The sequence below is a fragment of the Sebastes umbrosus genome, chromosome 21 (assembly GCF_015220745.1).
Source record: "Sebastes umbrosus isolate fSebUmb1 chromosome 21, fSebUmb1.pri, whole genome shotgun sequence".
Taxonomy (NCBI): Eukaryota; Metazoa; Chordata; class Actinopteri; order Perciformes; family Sebastidae; genus Sebastes; species Sebastes umbrosus.
In genome coordinates, this window is record NC_051289.1 from 4,542,468 (window position 1) to 4,548,695 (window position 6,228).

The following is a 6,228-nucleotide window of genomic DNA, read 5'->3' on the forward strand; positions in this document are numbered from 1 at the left end:
AAAGCTGAGGAGAGTTTAATGGGATCTATATGCATATCCTGTGCCAACTCCCATAGCTCACAGACACAATTACAATACTACAAAGGGGGATACCTGACGGAAAAAAATGCTGACCTTTTCCTAAATGAGGCGGTTTTACACACTGTTTGGAAACTCCTCCTGAGGTGTGTTCACTCTCTCACACACACACACACACCTGATGTCTACACAGACCATTAGCGAGATGGAGGATTGTCATGACATTTAGTTTGACCGTTGCTCCAAACACTGAATATTTATTGCTGCATTAAAGCGCCCCCCCTTCTCTCCTGTTATGAGCCATTTCGGCGAAGAACATTTAAATCATGACAACAATCATGATGAATCGCCGTGGTTGCTGCCTGGCAATCACGCCTCTAATCTCCACTCCAGACCCTAACATCCCGGCACGATTGTTCATAATTGCCCTTAAGATGAACTATGGCACAAACATTAGGGACATTCAATTCTCCACTAAATCCATCTCCCGTTCCCCTCTTATCAGTCAAGGGCACTCGGCAAACAGGAGGAATTGACCTATTATCTATTTGCATTCCAAAAGTGAATCATCTCGTCACTCTTTGCTTTTCCAAACCCATTTTGGCTGCACGCCGCTTATCTCTCTCATTAACAAGTGGCTGTGCTGCAACGGCGTAACACGGTGAGAGGGGAGAAAAAAACAAAAGAGCTCAAGTGTACGTGATGATAGAGGATGACCTGACACCATGTTCGCTACTGATTCACCCGAGGAGAAATCTATGCGCAGGTGAGGAAACTATCAAAAAAAGTCTGACGGATAAGGTGTCAAATCAAATATGTGCATTTCCCTGAAGGAAAAGTACTCTTGTATGACAATCTGAGTAGGAAGCACCGGAGCTAGAACCTGGCAAAAGAACCAGAAAGTCAAATTATGCAGAGAAAATATAGAGTTCTATATAACCTCATACATATAAAAAACTGCCTCTTGGGAGGTGGATAAACTTTCGATTTTTGCGCTTTGCATTTTCAGCATTTTGCTCACACGCTTATACAGAACGTCTCACACTGAGGGAGCAGGTGCTGGTCCAGTCTCTTCCTTGAAGCTCGGTGACAACTTGCAGGGATAGACGATGAATTACTGTGCATGGTGAGCTAACAGCTAACAAGCGAACCAGCCGGGAACACCCTAGTGCAATAGTCACTTTAGTTCCTTTTGTATGTTTTTGAGCCATTTGCTCCACCTGGCATCATTTCATTCAGTAAAGAGTCATTTATTGGATGAAATGATGGAAATCTAGAATTATTAGCATATGAATTATTGAGTTTTGTCCAAAAATGTGTTTTGAGAGGTCACAGTGACCTTGATCTTTAACCACAAAAATCCAATTAGTTCACCCTCGAGTCCAAGTGGACATTTGTGCCACATTTGAAGAAATTCCCTCCAGGCGTTCCTGAAACATCGCGTTCATGAGAATGGGTCGGACGCACATGTGGATGTCTCATAACTGCCTGCAAACCATTCCTCTTTTATGAACGAGGTTAAATAAAAATGGGAGGTTAGCCTCCACCGTCTTGGCAGTGCTGTTTGTTATTAGTCAACAGAATGAATCTGCTATCAAAGTTCATCAAAATTGAACTCTAATCCAAAAACTTGACTTTGTCCCCAAGAGTGAATCAACTCTCTATCTATCTATCTATCTATCTATCTATCTATCTATCTATCTATCTATCTATCTATTTAATCATGGCCATTCAATTGAAATGAATTGAGTTTGCCACAAACCTTTGCCATTTTAAATGTGCTTGAACCTCTACACATTTTACACAGGCCGAGCCAACACATCTCACTCCCAACTCATCAAATACAGCAGCTTGTTCAGTTGATACACTTTAAACTACGACCCTCTAGCTACCCCTCTAGCGTCAGTTTTGGACGTGTAAGGGACGGTGTGTCAATTTCTGCTTGTTACATGCATAGTGTCTTTTCAAAATAAACCTCCTACATAGGTTTACTTAGGGTTTAGGTTTGCTTACGCAACAAAACTACTTGGTTAGGTTTAGGAAAAGATTGTGATTTGGCTATAAATAACTACGTTTGTTACGTAACTGGTGTTACTAAAGTCAACATTCAGTCAACATTCACTTGGTTTCAAAGGCGACACAAACACAATCTCCTGGTGAAAGTCCTGTTTGTTTGACTCGTCTAACCTCCCACCCAGCATAGGCAGACTTGCTCGCTCTTTATTCAACAGTTGCTCTGACTGTCTAGTAATGACGTGGATGGGTTTACATTGGAGTTGAAAGGGTGCCTCGGCACGTTGGTATCAGATGCCAATGGGCACTGACAAAGCTGCCGTATTTGTTGGGAGGGAGAACGAGTTGCCAGAGAAAATCTGTATTCACTGTGATCTAAGCTGTGACCATCCCATTATGGGACTTCCTGACCAACAGGTGACCTTGACACCTGATTTGGCAACACGTCTCGGTCACTTTCACAATGCACCACTGATCACATTACCAGTGAATTGGCTTGTGAGTCCACATTAATGAACAAGCTTTATATAATAAACAAGCTGATGAACAGTGGCACCTCTGGATCAACGGATACAAAATGCATAGAAGCATCAATTAGTAAAAAAAAAAAAAGAAGAAACGTCGGCACTGAAACGCCTTCACTGCTGTATCGCACATACTGCAGGCGACTGCATGCAAAAACACAAGCGCCATAGCAGACGATTGCGCGTCCTCCCACTGTGGCTTGTGTGCGAGTTGCTACTTTAATTAACATCTGTTTAAGCACTTATCACTTGAGCTATTCATCAGCAGGCCACTGAGGCAGCAGCTCTACCACAGCGAGGTGAATGAAACAATACGCGGCTGATTAAAACCACACTTGTTTTCTCTGTGCAAAACACCGAAATCTTCTATTCAAATATCATCAGTTCTACATTATTTAAACCTCTCAGCGTCTTAAAAGAGCATGTCCCTGTCTGGCTTTTTCCTCCTGTCGATATTTTGACTTTCAAGTGAGCATCTTCACATTTTATGCTTGAATTTATCAGCTCATAGCTGACAGGCACACCGTCTCAAATAAACAACGTTTTATCAATATTTGACAAGAGCACAACCTCGAAAAGCTTAGTAGATTTATGACATTGAGTGTATCGAGGTTAGGTATTATAGTATCTCAGAATAAACTTAAGAATATGAAAAATAGGCACTGAACAAATAAGCTACTAGGGAGCACTTTTTTACTTTTTTTATACCTTTTTTCTCCTAAACTTAACATAGCAGATCCCCCTATGCTGTAGTCCTTGTCACTTTGAACTTGTTGGCCTGGTGGATGTAGACATCCATGTGCTTTCTCTGATACAAGAGATAAGAGGTAAGATACCTCTAATCACCTGCCAGCAAAGAGTCTAACAGGCATATCCAGATATCACAAATGCAACGCGGAACAGAAAATATGATTTGAAAGCAACCGAAAGCTTCAAAGTGAATAAGACCTATCACCCTACGCATGCTATGGCTTGTCTGATTCATTTCCTTCTTTGGCCCTTGGGTGTCTGCTCTCTTCAGGAACACCCGCAGGCTGCTCCACTCAGCTGTTTCTCAAGCTGCTGTCCTGATCTGAGGTTTTGGCTTTGAATCCCCCCCCAAAGTCCTTTACTGCTCCGCTACTATGAGAAGCTACTAAATCAACTTTAACAGGGCAGACTTTGCTTTTTCAGCTCGGCTCTCACACTATCTAAGTCTCTCCCTTTAGCATGCATTACCAACTGCGGCTTCCCAAGTTCCCGAATCACACAGAATGTGAAAAAGCGGTAAAAAAGAAAGGCAGATTATTGGGCTGGATGGCGGAGGCGTCTCCACAGAAGTGTTCCCCATTAAATGTTGGGTGCTGTGATCCTGCTTTAAAGCTCCAACTGGCTGTGGGAAGGGACTGAGAAAATCCCAATTATTCATTTAATGGGACACCATTAAACTGCTAACCGCACATACATGTTGACCAAGCCAGCTGCTTTAAGAGTTTTTGAGCATGCTGCTTTTCTCGGGACATGAGATTTTCTGTCTTTATGTTTTTAAAGAATATTTTTGGGGCATTTTCAAGCCTTTATTGATAAGACAGTGGATAGTCTAGACAGGGCGAGAGAGAGAGAGGGGGCGACAAACGGAAATGGCCGCAGGTCGGATTCGAACCCGGGCTGCCAAAGTTAGGACTCATCCTTGTTATATGGGCCCCCGCTCTACGAACTGAGCTATCAGGCGCCCCTGTTTTGTCTTTTTTTTTTATGAAGACAGGTCCATATCAAGCACCAGAATTAGGGCTGTCAATCGATTAAAATATTTAATCACGATTAATCACATCATCGAAAGGTAATCACACATTTATCTGTTCAAAATGTACTTTAAAAAGGGAGATTTGTCAAGTTTTTAATACTTTTATCAACATGGGAGTGGACATATATGTATATATTTATGATTAACAACACAAAACAATGACATATACTATCCAGAAACCCTCAAAGGTACTTCATTTCGCATAAAACAATATGCTCAAATCATAACATTGCAAATTCAAGTCCAACAGACAACAACAGCTGTCAGTGTGTCAGTGTGCTGACTTGGCTATGACTTGCCCTAAACTGTATGCGATTATCATAAAGTGGGCATGTCTATAAAGGGGAGACTCGTGAGTATCCACAGAACCCATTTTCATTCACATATCTTGAAGTCAGAGGTAAAGGGACCCCTTTGAAAATGGCCATGCCAGTTTTTCCTCATCAAAATTTAGCATAAGTTTGGAGTGTTATTTAGCCTTTTACGGTACAAGCTTGTATGACATGGTTGATACCAATGGATTCCTTAAATTCCGCAAGTTGCGTTAATGCATTAAAGAAATTAGTGGCGTTAAAACAAATTTGCATTAACATGTTATTATCGCGTTAACGTTGACGCCCTAACCAGAATATAATTTGAGCAAGTAATTTGTGCCAAATTTCTCCAATCACAAATCACAGTACCCTGTGTTACTGCACTCTTTGTAATTAGTCAAAGATGAGAGCATGCTGACAAGGAAAGAGCGCTACTTTAGCTTTAATTGACTCGACCTTCCACACCTTGAGAACCTCCACCCCGGTGTCAGTAACGTGTGTTAGTGGTGTGACTCCCTCTCTGTGCTGCGGCCAGATGATTACTGGGGAGCTGTTGCTATCTCTGGTGAGCTGCCCTCTATCTCCGTCCTCTGTCCCCGGACCATAAGCCCCGCCAGCAGACCATCAATCAGGAGGCCACAACAGGACCTCACGTAATCACAGCCGCTGTGCATGTCTGCGCGCCCCATTCGCGATGTGTGTGTGCACGCATGCATGTCTACGTTACATTGCCGATTTTACAACCTGATATGCTTGAAGCAATTTTTCACTTTGCTGGAGCTTCACGCCTCAAGAAAATCCACTGACAGCCACCATCTACTATTCACCGGAGTTCCAGCATCAGCAGGTCTCTAATCTTGTCAGTAATTACAAAAAAAAAGGTCAGGTTCTTTAGGTGTCATCTATCATTTGTGCTTTAAATTAAATTCTAATTAAATACAATTAAATATTTTCTTTTTCATTCTAGTGCTGAAAAAAACTATTAGTTGATTAAAATATAGGCAGAAAATCAATCATTTAAATCAATTATCAAGCAAGTGAGGGTTTGTTTTCTCTTTGGTCTTCTATTATAAATGAAAATATTAACGTTTAACACAGTTGGGTGGACTTTGAAGATTGGAAATTGTGACTTTGTGCATTATTCACTGTTTATTCTGACGTTTTGTAAACTCAACAATTAATTGATTAATTGGAAAAATATTTAATTAATTGATAATTAAAATAATCATCAGTTGCAGCCCTATTTCAGTGTACAACATGTCTTTAAATTGCCTGTTTTGTCCAACCAACAGTCTTGACTCAAAGATATTCAATTCACAATGATACACAAAAGGAAAAGGAGTAAATTATCACATTTGTGAAGCTGAAACCAGCAAACATTTTGCCATTTTTGCTGGAGGAATGACAAAAAAAAAAAACAATGAGTCAGTCATCAGTTGTTTATGCTGATGTTTGTGCCCACACAGCTACTGTGCAGAATATGCAGCAGGGTGGGACCGGCGGACCTTTTGGCTGCCTCCGAGGGTGTGACTGACAGTCTGCAGCTAAATCACAGCGGGGGGGGAGATCGTCTGCC

The 6,228-nt window shown here is 41.5% G+C and overlaps 1 protein-coding gene across 4 annotated transcripts in view; it reads right to left on the minus strand.

Moving 5' to 3' along the window:
* The window catches only part of LOC119480558 (dipeptidyl aminopeptidase-like protein 6), a 239,993-nt gene that overhangs the window by 99,431 nt on the left and 134,334 nt on the right, over positions 1-6,228 (minus strand). The window lies entirely within an intron of this gene.